We start from the raw sequence: 12,891 nt of genomic DNA, 5'->3' as shown, positions 1-12,891 counted from the left end.
ACTGCACCAGTTTGCATTCCCACCAACTGTGCAAAAGGTGTCCCCTTTCTCTGCATCCTCACTAACACCTGTTGTTTCCTGTGTTGTTAATTTTAGCCATTCTGACAGGTGTGAGGTGGCATCTCACTGTGGTTTTGATTTGTATTTCCCTGATGATGAGTGATGTTCAGCATCTTTTCATGTGTCTGTTAGCCATGTATGTGTCTTCTTTGGAAAAATGTCTATTCTTGTCTTCTGCCCAATTTTATAATCTGAATTATTTAGTTTTTGAGTGTTCCATTTTACAAGTTCTTTATATTTTTTTGATACTAAGCCTTTATCAGATATGTTATTTGCAAGTATCTTCTCCCATTCCATTGGTTGCCTTTTAGTTTCGTTGTTTCCATCACTGCGAAGAAGATTTTTATCTTAATGAAGTCCCAATAGTTCATTTTTGCTTTTGTTTCCCTTGCCTCAGAAGACATATCTTGTAAGAAGTTGCTATGGTCGATGTCAAAGAAGTTACTGCCTGTGTTCTTCTCTAGGACTTTTATGGTTTTAGTTCTCACATTTAGGTCTTTTATCCATTCTGAATGTATTTTTGTGTATGGTGTAAGAGAGTGGTGCAGTTTCATTCTTTTGCATGCAGCTGTCCAGTTTTCCCAACACCTTTTATTGAAGAGATGGTCTTTTTTCCATTGGATACTCTTTCCTATTTTGTCAAAGATTAATTGACTATATAGTTGTGGGTTCATTTCTGGGTTTTCTACTCTGTTCCACTGATTTGTGTTTCTGTGTTTGTGGCACTACCAGACTTTTTTGGTCCCTACAGCTTTGTAATATAACTTGAAGTCTGGAAGTGATATCTCCAGTTTAGCTTTTCTTTTTGAAGACTGCTTTGGCTATTTGGGGTCTTTTGTGGTTTCATACAAATTTTAGGATTGTTTGTTCTAGTTCTGTGAAAACTGGTGGTATTTTGACAGGGATTGCATTAAATGTGTAGATTGCTTTGGGTAGTATAGATATTTTAACAGTATTTGTTCTTCCAGTCTATAGTGTGGAATGTTTTCCCAGTTCGTTGTCTAATCTTCAATTGCTTTCATCAATGTTTTTACAGTTTTGAGAGTACAGATTTTCTATCTCTCTGGTTGGGTTTATCCTTGGTTATCTTATGGGTTTTGCTGCAATTGTAAATGGGATCTATGCCTTGATTTCTCTTTCTGATGTTTCATTATTGGTGTATAGAAATGCAACAGATTTCTGTATATTGATTTTGCATCCTGTGATTTTACTGAATTCGTGCATCAGTTCTCAGAATTTTTTTAGTGGGGTCTTTTGGGCTTTCTAAATAGAGTATCTTGTCATCTGCAAAGAGTGAAAGTTTGACTTCTTCCTTGCCAATCTGGATGCTTTTTAAATTTAATTTTGATGTCTGATTGCTGAGGCTAAGACTTCCAGTCTATGTTAAATAACAGTGGTGAGAGTGGACATCCCTGTCTTGTTCCTGACCATAGAGGAAAAGCTTTCAGTTTTTCCCCATTGAGAACAATATTAGCTATGGGTTTTTCATATATGGCCTCTACAATGTTGAGGTATGTTCCCTCTACCCTCACTTTGTAGATGGTTTTTATCATGAATGGATGTTGTACTTTGTCAAAAGCTTTTTCTGCATTTATTGAGAGGATCAGATGACTCTTATCCTTTCTTTTATTAATGTGGTATATCACATTGATTGATTGATCTGTGAATATTGAACCACCCTTGCAGCCCAGGAATAAATCCCACTTGATCACAGTGAATGATTTTTTTAATGTACTGCTGGATTTGATTTACTAGTACTTTGTAGAGAATTTTTGCATCTATGTTCATCAGGGATATTGGCCTATAGATCGTTCCTTCCTTTGTTCCTTCCTCTTTCCCTCCCTCCCTCCCTTCTTTCCCTATAGTTCTCTTTTTTAGTGGGATCTTTGTCTGGTTTTGAAATCAGGGTAATGCTGGCCTCATAGAATGAATTTGGAAGTTTTCCATCCATTTCTATTTTTTGGAATAGTTTGAAAAGGATAGGTATTAACTCTCTTTAAATATTTTGTAGAATTATCCTGTGAAGCCATCTGGCCCTGGACTTTTGTTTGTTGGGAGATTTTTTTTATTACTGATTCAATTTCTTTGCTGGTTATCAGTCTGTTCAAGTTTTCTATTTCTTCCTGATTCAGTTTTGGTAGTTTATGTGTTTCTGGGAATTTATTTATTTCTTCCAGATAGTCCAATTTGTTGGTATAGAATTTTCCTTAATATTCTCTTATAATTGTTTGTATTGTTGGTTATGATTTCTCCTCTCATTTATGATTTTATTTACTTGGGTCCTTTCTCTTTCTCTCTCTCTCTCCTTCTGTTAAGTCTGGCTAGGGGTTTATCAATTTTACTTATTTTTTTGAAGAACCAGCTCCTGGTGTCATTGATTTTTTCTACTGGGGTTTTTTTGTTGTTGTTGTTTTGTTTTTTAGTTTCTAGATCATCTATTTCTGCTCTAATCTTTATTACTTTTCTTCTGCTACTGGCTTTATGCTTCATTTGTTGTTCTTTTTCTAGCTCCTTTAGGTAGGCCTGTATTATTATATACTTTCCCTTATGACTGTTTTTGCTGCATCCCAAAGATTTTGGACTGTCATGTTTTCATTATCATTTGGTTTCGTGTATTTTTTAATTTCTTGGTTGACCCATTCATTCTTTTTTTTTTTTTTGTAACTAAATGTTACTATTTATTCCATCTTCATAATTACAGATATCACAGGACAGGGTGTGTACATAGGCAAATAAAACAAACTCTTCTTCCATTTAATCAGATGCAGCATTTTGGCAATTTTTATGATAATGTAGGTTGGCTTCATTAACTGACTTGATCTGAAAGCTGGCAATAGCAAATTTTGCAATTTAGCATCTTCCTCCATTGTTACTCCAAGGATTTTATTTCCTAACTTACACTATGAGCTCTGAAATGTGTATACTGCAACATTCTTCAAGCTTTCACAACTTAATTAGAAATTGACACCTCTTCTTAAGGCAGGGAACTGTCTGTTTAAGCTGTCTTCCTCTTGGCTAACCCAATCCACCAGCAATCTTAAAAGTTATTATATGAAAATGAAACCGTGCTCCCAAGCATTGGTTAAAACTATTGGGCTGGGATCCCTTTTCAGAGCCTTAGCTCCCTGAGAGAAAAGAGTGATCCTAATTAATTGTTTGCATGAATTATACCTCCCACCAATATACTTAGTTGTATATACAATTGTATATACAATATACAAGTATATACAAGTATATACAATATACAAGTATATACAAGTATATACAATATACTTGGTTGTATATACAATATACCACAAAACTCAAGAGGTCAGGCAACCCTGATCATTCTGACAAGTTTATCAGTATTTACATACAAAGGATATTTAAAGCTGATCCCAGACCAAGTATTGCAACCATAATCCCAAGAAATCATTTAGTTTTAGCACATGGAGTTCCTGCAAGGATGCCAAAGCAAGTGAGAAATCATCTCAAAGCAGAGTGATGGTTCATCATCTTTCACAAGTGAGAGGACAGGAAGGGGGAGAGAAACCTCCTCCCTCCTAAACCCATCAAATTGATGACTTTTTTCACAGTCTTAATTGATGAAATCTAGTGTCCTCAATTTCCTGACTGGAGGAGTGACTGTCAAGGTGACTTTCAAGGTCAAGAAGAGTTTTGGGGCTTTTCTTTGCCATGGCCCATGAATTCCAGTCCTTCATTGGGAATCTCCTCCTTTATTGCTTTCTGAATACTGCTGATAGCACTTGAAGGGGTTGGTGTACGGGTCTTCTTCGGAGCCGACCCTTTAAAACTTCTTGGCAAACCACCATTTGAAGCATTGGTCAAACTCACACTTCACGCTGGTGCAGGCCTCCCCTATGCTATTCATGGCAGTGGCTGACCCATTCATTCTTTAGTAGCATGTTGTTTAATCTCCATGTATTTGTGGTCTTTCCAAATTTTTCTATTGGTTGATTTCAAGTTTCATAGTGTTATGGGCAGAAAAAAAATGTATGGTATGATCTTAATCTTTTTGTATTTGTTGAGGCCTGATTTGTAACTTGGTATGTGATCTATGCTGGAGAATGTCCCATGTGCACTTGAAAAGAATACATACTCTGCTACTTTAGGATGAAATGTTCTGGATATATCTGTTAAGTCCATCTGGTCCAGTGTGTCATTCGGAGCCATTTTTTCCTTGTTGATTTTCTGCTTAAATGTTCTGTCCATTGCTGTAAGTGAGGTGTTAAAGTCCCCTACTATTATTGCAAAATATCAATTAGTTCTTTTATGTTTGTTATTAACTATTTGATGTATTTGGGTCCTCCTATGTTGGCTGCATAAATATTTATAATTAGATCTTCTTGTTGGATTGTCCCCTTTATTATTATATAGTGTCTGTCTTTGTCTCTTGTTATAGTCTTTGTTTTAAAGTCCATTTTGGGGACCCGGGTGGCTCAGTGGGTTAAAGCCTCTGCCTTTGGGTCAGGTCATGATCCCAGAGTCCTGGAATTGAGCCCCGCATCAGGCTCTCTGCTCAGCAGGGAGCCTGCTTCCTTCTCTCTCTGCCTGCTTCTCTGCCTACTTGTGATCTCAGTCTGTCAAATAAATAAATAAAATCTTTAAAAAAGAAAAAAGTCCATTTTGTCTGACATAAGTATCGCTACTCCAGTTTTCTTTTCATATCCATTAGCATGCTAGATGTCTCTTCATACCCTCACTTTCAATCTGAGGTGTTTTGGGGGTCTAAAATGAGTCTTTTGTAGGCAGCATATATATAGCTTCTTAAAAAAAATCCATTCTGAGACCCTATGTCTTTTGATTGGAGCATTTATTCCATTTACATTCAGAGTAATTACTGATAGATGTGTAGTCAGTACCATTTTATTACATGTCTTTTCATTGTTTCTGGAGATTTTCTCTTTTCCTTTCTAGTCTGTCACTTTTGGTCTTTCCCATTCAGAGTTCCCTTTTTCTTGCAGCGTTGGTTTAGTGGTCATGAACTCCTTAACTTTTGTTTGTATGGGAAACTCTTTATCTCTCCTTCTATTCTGAATGACAGCCTAGCTGGATAGAGTATTCTTGGCTGCAGATTTTCCCCATCCAGCATGTTAAATATATCATGCCACTCTCTTCTGTCTTGTCAAGTTTTTGTGGAGAGATCTACAGCTAGCTCTGTGGGTCTTCCCTTGTAAGTTAGGACTTCATCTTGTAGCTTTTAGGATTTTTTCCTATTACTATATTTTGCAAATTTAACTACAATATGTCTTGATGTTAGCCATTTTGATGGGAGTTCTCTGTGCCTCCTGGATTTGGATGTCTGTTTACTTCCCCAGAATAAGGCAGTTTTCACGTATTATTTCCTCAAATAAAACTTCTGCACCCTTTTCTCTCTTCTTCTTCTTCCAGGATTGCTATAATATGAATGTTATTACATTTGATGGAGTCAGTGAGTTCCCTAAGTGTATTCTTGTGATGTAGAGTTCTTTCTTTTTTCAGCCCTATATTTTCCATTACTCTATCTTTTATATCACATATTCATTCCTCTGCTTCTTCCATCTCTGCGGTCATCATTACACACAGTCCATTTTGAATCTCAGTTTTTGCATTTTTCATTTCTGACTGTTTTTTAACTCTTTTATCTCTGCAGTAAGGGTCTTCCTGATGTCTTCCACAGTTTTTTTGAAGCTCAGCAAGTATCCTTATGATTATTCTTTTAAATTCTTCATCGGGCATATTACTTATATCTGTTTTGATTAGATCCCTGGCCGTGACCTTTTTATTTTTCTTCCTTTTGGGATAAATTCCTCCATCTTGGCATTTTGTCTAGGTCTCTGTCTTTTTCTCTGTGTTAGAAAAGCCTCTTATGTTTCCTGCTTTTGAGAGTAATGGCTTTATGAAGAAGAGATCATACAGTGTCCTGGACCTGATGCTTCAGGGAGTTTCTCTGGTGTATGCTGCCTGCACTCTGCTGTTGCGTTTTTGTTACTCTATCCCTCAGGTCAGTTGTCTGCAGAGGCTCTCCTTGTCTGCAGTGGGAAGTGACCACATCCTTGATCAGAATGTGGCAAGATTTAAGTAGGTGTGCTCTGGTCTGCTTGTTAAATGAGACCTGATGCTACTTGCACTAGAACTGAAGCTTGCAGAACTACCACTCAGTTCTGGTGGGTACACCTGGTGCATGGGGGGGTTTCTGTTGGTCTGTTGTGGGAGGGGCCCACTGCACTGGGCCCTAGGCATATTTGCTTGAGAAAAACAGTAGCAGCAGAGTGCAGGAGGGAGGGACTTGGTGTAAGCAGGTTAGGGAGCTAGTGTGGGTGCTGTGCTATTTCCTGCAGTTGGTTTATGCTGAGGCATGGGGGAGGGAAATGGTGCCAACCAATTCCTTTATACCCAGAGAGGGGTCTCTGTGCTTGCTGCTGCTCTCAAGGAAGCCCTCCAGAAGAGTGAATAATTTCCCCCTCCTGTGTCCCAGGCATTTTTCAGATCTCTGTTTTTACACTGTCTGTCTTTGCCTGCCTGAAGCAGCATAGTACACTTTGGGCTCTATCCCAGCCAAGCCTGCTGACTTCTAAAACTTCAAACTTGAGGGCGCCTGGGTGGCTCAGTGGGTCAAGCCTCTGCCTTCAGCTCAGGTCATGGTCTCAGGGGTCCTGGGATCGAGCCCCACGATGGGTTCTGTTCAGTAGGGAGTCTGCTTCCCCCTCTCTCTGCCTGCCTCTCTGCCTACTTGTGTTCTCTCTCTGTCAAATAAATAACTAAAGTCTTAAAAACAAAAATAAAAACAAAAACTTGAGGAATGTGCTGTGGAGGGCCCTGTGCTGGTCTTCCAGGGAAAGGTCTGTTTGTGCTAGAATGGATACAGGTTTGGTGAGAAGGGCGTCAGAGTGCAGGGGGTAGGATTTGGAAAAAACAGGTTAAACAGTGTCTGGGTTAGCTGCCCTCAGCAGGTGTCTCTGTGCATGTGCTGAGGGACGGGGAAGGCAAATGGTGCCCATTGGCTCTTTTGTCACCAGAGAGGTGTCTCTGCGAATGCCACCTCCCACAGATGCACTCCAAGAACAACAAATACTCTCTCGATTGACCTTAGGTGATCCTCGGATCACATCATCTGTCCTGGGTTGCTTGCCCGCCTTCTCTCCAGGAGTAGGGCAGCACCCTCAGGTCTCTACCCCAGCCAAGCCCACCCACCTCTCAAACTCCTGTCTTTGAGCCCCACTGGTTGCAAAAACCCAAGAATCAGTCTCTCACTTTCCCAGCCAATGGCTTTGGGGAAGTGTTCTTATGCACATCCCTCTGCACTCCACTGTCTCTCTGCAATTTTAACTTCTGATTTATTTCTCTGTCTTGCCAAAACACCTAGCCCTGTGGAGGTAAGAGCTATATCTATTTTGTTCATTGTTAATGATCCTATCATGTAGCAGAGCATCTGGCACTTAAATATTTGGGAAATGAGTGGACAATTGACACAGTTAATAAGGTAGTATATGATAGGGGAGTAATAATCAATTATTCATTAATTACTACCTAGGACCATAATTGTCAAAATTTAGCTAAAATGAAGCAGAACTGCGTAAAATCTAAATCATGGTCAAGACTCTTTTCCTACATCAATGATATCAGCAATGTATTTCTTTATACTATTACCAACTTAAAAAATGTTTTATTGAGGTGCAACTTACAATAAGACGTGCAAGTCTTAAATCTAAAGCTTGACTGATTTTTGACATATGTACACACCTGTGAAACCACTACTCATATCAATAGGTAGAACATTTCCAGCACCCCAGAAAACTCCCTTTGCCCTCTCTTCCAATCAGTATTTATTCAAAGATAATCATTCTTCTGACCTCCATTACCACAGTTTTGCTTACCTGTTTTTGAACTCCAAGTATTAGGATCATGAAATATGCATTTTACATATTTGGCTTTTACTCAACATCACGGTGAGATTTGTTCTTTTCATTGCTATATTCATTCTATTGTATGAATATGGTTTACTTTTCCATTCTACTGTTGAAAGACATTTGGGTGTTTTTAGTTTGAATATTATCAATAAAGCTATAATGAATATTCTCACATATATCTTTTGGTGGATGTAGCACTATTGTATGTTGAGTTTAGCAGGAGAGGATTTTCTGGGTCATAAGATATGTATAAGTTTAGGTTAAGTGGATGTATTATTAAATATTTTACCAAAATCATTACACTAGTTTATTCTCCCATCAATAAACATATGAGAGTTCCAGTTGTTCCACAACCTTGATATTACTTCATATTATCTTTTAGTCACTTATAAAAGCTTACAGAGTCATCTGAGATGAAAACTGAAATTACAAATTACTATGATATTATAAAACTATTCAAAATGGGCTTCCTGAGGTTGTTAATTTTCAGGCATAAAAGAGTAAGAATGGCTAATATTTACTGAGCATGCACTGCTTGCTAGGATATTTGGGATACTTTACATAGGCTGCCTCATTTAATCATCACAACACCTCTGTGAAGTAGATACTGTCATCCCCATATTATGGATGAAAAATGTGTAGCATAGAGAGACCTATCATTTAATCACAGACTTTTAAAGAACTGTCTGGAAGTGCCTGTATAGATTAGTTAATGCAACCACTGGTATTGATAAAGCCAGTTCTGAGAGCAGAATGCATTATATCAAAGGAATCACCCAGTTTGTTAGCGGTAGAATGTAGACTGACATCCAGATCTCCTAACTTCTCATCTAGCATTGATAACAAATCAGCAATGCACAACTATATAATATTAACAGTCATGAAAACAAACACACTTTAAAAAAGTCCTTCATCCCTTCAGAATTTAGCTATAATGGTTTCAGTTTGTAGAATTGATTCACCATGTTCTAAAATGATTTTAAAGATTCAGGAAAGGTCATATAAGAAAAGGATTCATGTTTTGTGGTGCCATAAGCTAATACAATTGAGGAGGACTCATTAAGACAACATAAAGAAAATCTTACTTTTGTCAATGCTACAAAAAAACATGTGAACTCATTACTGGGGCCTGTTGATAGCCAGCTTCACATATGAAGATTCCCACCGCCCACCTGTTTTCCTTGTCTCCTGGTATTCATGCCCTGGTATAACTCTTCGCTCGTATTGTATTGGGGTTGGTCTGTGAGACCAGCAGAATTCAGCAGAAGTGATGTCACTTTGGAGGCTAGGTTATAAAGGACATTATGACTTGGACCCCTTTATCTCAGATCATTCATTCTGGGGGAACTCAGCTACTATGTCATGAGAACTGTCACAGAATCCTTTGGAGAAGAGCCACTCAGAGAAGCTGCTCCCAGATTTCAGACTCTCAGGAACTGTGTGAGATAATAAGGTTATTGTTCTAAGTTGATAAGTTTTGGAGTAATTTGTTATACAGAAATTGCTAACTCATACAGGCCCCTAACAGGGCTTCAGAAAAGTCCATGCAAATGAGAGGCCTAGAAGTTTAAGTTTCCTAACTTTTATGACAAATTGGTCTTTGCAGGGTCAGAATGCAGGGGTGTAGGATTTGGAGCAAACATGGTTTGTTTAAATGGTTAATTGTTTTTTTAAAAAAAATGGTTAAGCTTACCAAATTGTTGCATTGACAGCTAGTTTTCCACCAAAATTTGTTCTTTCTTTCTTCCACAACAGCTGTAACTAGGTCATGCCTTTCTAGCCACATATTATTACTATTTGAAGTTATGTATGTATGGATGTATGTATGTAATTTCTGCAGGCAACGTGGGGCTCAAACTCTTGACACCAAGATCAGGAGTCACATGCTCTTCCGAATGAGGCAGCTCGGCGTCTCATTTTTATTATTAATACTACCTGTGCAATGTTGTACCTTTGACAGAGCATAAGATTTGGAGGTATAAAACCTGAGTTCAAATTCTGTCAGTTTTGCATGCTGTGACCTGGGATAAGTTAACTTACCCAGTTTTTCTCCATCTTAGACTCATCACCTATATTGCTGAACACCTAGGTGCCCTAAATATTTTGTATTCTAAACCTATCCAGGAGAGTTGTAAGCCAGATGCATAGCAAGTTTGGATGAATGTGTTTGTGTTCCTGGGACAGGGGAAGGTGTGACTGAACATGATGGTGTGTTCAAAACTAGACTGAACATGGCAGCTGAGGTAAAGTGAGCCAAGAGACCAGGATGGGAAACCTGGAAAATGCTTTAGTGATTTTGTTTTCTTTTGCCATGAAGATCCCTACAAGGGATCTTGTGATGTCACCCTACAAGGGAATGTGTGACTTATTCTGAATTAAATTCCTGGGAAGATATGATAATTACCTCAGTTGGTGTGCTTAGCCTAACCCTTCTGTTGGGGAACTCCTACTCCACTTCCTATGGCCCTTGAGGCATTTTCAGTTGCAGTGTTCATTCCACATGACCAGAAATGTCAATAAAAATCTTCCCTATCACATGGAAAGAGAACCTGTCAGGAGAGGGGAGATGGAGATTGAGACAGGCAGCAGTGAGTGAGAGCCTAATTGGATATCTTGAGCTCCTGGATCCATTTGTGCCTGAAGCTACTACTCCTCAGACTTCCAAGCCATGTGAGCCAATACAATTCCTTTTATTGCTTATACTTATTTGAATTGGGGTTTTGTAACTAAATGTGTCCTGGCTAATATAGGAACTTTTGCAAAATGTACATGCTCTGTGTCTGGAGTTTCTGATGCAGTTGGGTCTGAAATGGGGCTGAAGCATGGGTGTTCTTTTAAAATTTCTCTAAATTCTACCTTCCTGCCCAAGTAAAGAACCACTACTTTTTTTTTTTTTTAAAGATTTCAAGTTTATAGGTCAGATTTGATCATATTCAGTTCATGGCACGTTATCATCATTGGTTCATGCAATATCTCTGTCTCCTTTTGTTTATTTCATTTTCTTGCCATACTCCACTTCTATGATCACTCCCCACAAAGACCATCATTCTAACATATTAAATGAGTGTCTTCTCTTTATATCTGCTTTTGTAAAATGTGTTTTATTGTTTTCTGTGCATGCATTTCTCAGTTATAAAAACAGTGCTTTGTTATATAGCCTATTCTGCTTTTTACTTTAAAGAAATTAATGGACTCTTTTTTTTAGAGTAGTTTCAGGTTTACAGAAAAATTAATCAGGAAGTACAGAAAGGTCCCATGTACTCTCCCCGCTCCCAAACCAGTTTCTTCTATTATTAACATCCTGCATTAGTGATTAATTTTTGAATTTCAGCTGTCCTAGAAATGAATAATAGGACAGTACTGGGTAAAGGAGGTTTTGACTCCTAATAAATGGCAATGTTTTTCCATAAATGGAAATAAAGAGATGTCTTAGAATATGGAGACAAATAACAACAAAACTCCAAAGTCTATTATACAAATAGATGCTAGATCATGTAAAATTTTCTTTTCCTTCTGATTTTAAAACTCTTAACTCATCTTCAAAAAGAAAAAGAACAGAAGTCATTAGAAATATCATAGCAAAACTGTAAGCTCTGTGATTTTATAGTTGTGAGAACTAGTTTCAAAGTTAAGTTTTCAATTCAATTCTTTGAATTAAACAGAAAACTGTGTATGAGAGGAAGAGTCAGCATCTGAAGAGAGATGATTGAAGTTCTTCTAGTGGCAACTACTATGTGAAGATGTCATAGGGCACCAAGGTATCTACAGGAAAAAGATATTTCTGTCTCTGCCATTGAGGGTGTGGGCAAACAGGCACACAGCATTTCTGGGATGAGGCATTTTGGCAGAAGTAGTCAAATTTTCATACGCAGCTACCCTCAGATCCAAGGAAATCTTGTTCAATTTGGACTCAACTGGAAGTTACTTTTTCCCAAAAGGAACTAATCTGGATGTAAATCTTACTGAAAGCCTTCGTGGGGATAGAGCACAGAGATTCTGATGAGAGATAGATACAAAACTGTGCGTATGGAAAAGGTGCTGTTCCCTGGCAGTAAGAAGCTGGTAGTAAGTCAGCATAATGCAGTCGAGGAATGCTAACCCCACAGAGCCATCATCTGGGGAGATATCTTAGTAAAAATCTTAACTTTGAGTAATTGCAGATGTAGAGTTTTAGAATTTTTAATGACCTCTAAGGAAGGAGTTTTTCCTGGGCAAACTGGTCTGTAGCAAGAAGAGTGCTACTTGGAGGGGGGGTGCCTGGGTACCTCAGTGGGTTAAGCCTCTGCCTTCAGCTCAGGTCATAATCTCAAGGTCCTGGGATCAAGCCCCACATCAGGCTCTCTGCTCAGCGGGGAGCCTGCTTCCTCTGGCCCCACCCCTGCCCGCCTGCCTTTCTGCCTACTTATGATCTCTGTCTGTCAAGTAAATAAATAAAATCTTAAAAAAAAAAAAAAAAAAGAGTGCTACTTGGAGGAAGATCAGTAAAGCCTTGACACTGAGTCAAATACAGTTGAGAATGGAATTCCCAGGAGTTGCTGAAGAATTTCCACCACTTCTTTAGTGAAGAGACATGGGAATGGGGCACACAGAACTCTGCAGGATATTGACTATACTCTTTGGTGTGGGCATAATTAGTGAACTGTGTTCTTTTATACTGTGATTCAGTCAATTTCAACTGGTCTATATTGTTTTCATTAAGCCCCAAGCTATAGATAATGACCCAAATGATGGACCCAGATAGCACTTGCAGTCAGTTGCTCCAGTGAGGTGACTTGGTGCCCTGTGGCCTTAGCAGCATGGTGCCTGAGTGTTCTGCCTGGTGTGCTGCCTATTACAATGGCACTGGGCAAGAAGTGATGATCATGGTGACTCTGGTCCCACAAAAAAGAAGCACTTTGTGTTTAGCCTGTTCTATTCCAGAAGGCAAAGAAGTATGTCATGT

The 12,891-nt window shown here is 38.6% G+C and overlaps 1 pseudogene; it reads right to left on the bottom strand.

Annotated features, from left to right (window-relative positions):
* Nucleotides 1-3,683: 3,683 nt before the first annotated feature.
* Nucleotides 3,684-3,938, bottom strand: LOC116862865 (annotated as a pseudogene).
* Nucleotides 3,939-12,891: the final 8,953 nt, after the last annotated feature.

This window comes from Lontra canadensis, unplaced genomic scaffold (genome assembly GCF_010015895.1).
Source record: "Lontra canadensis isolate GAN:19392208 unplaced genomic scaffold, GSC_riverotter_1.0 scaffold363, whole genome shotgun sequence".
Classification (NCBI taxonomy): domain Eukaryota; kingdom Metazoa; phylum Chordata; class Mammalia; order Carnivora; family Mustelidae; genus Lontra; species Lontra canadensis.
Note: the sequence above shows the minus strand (reverse complement) of the source record. Positions and strands in the feature narration are given on the sequence as shown.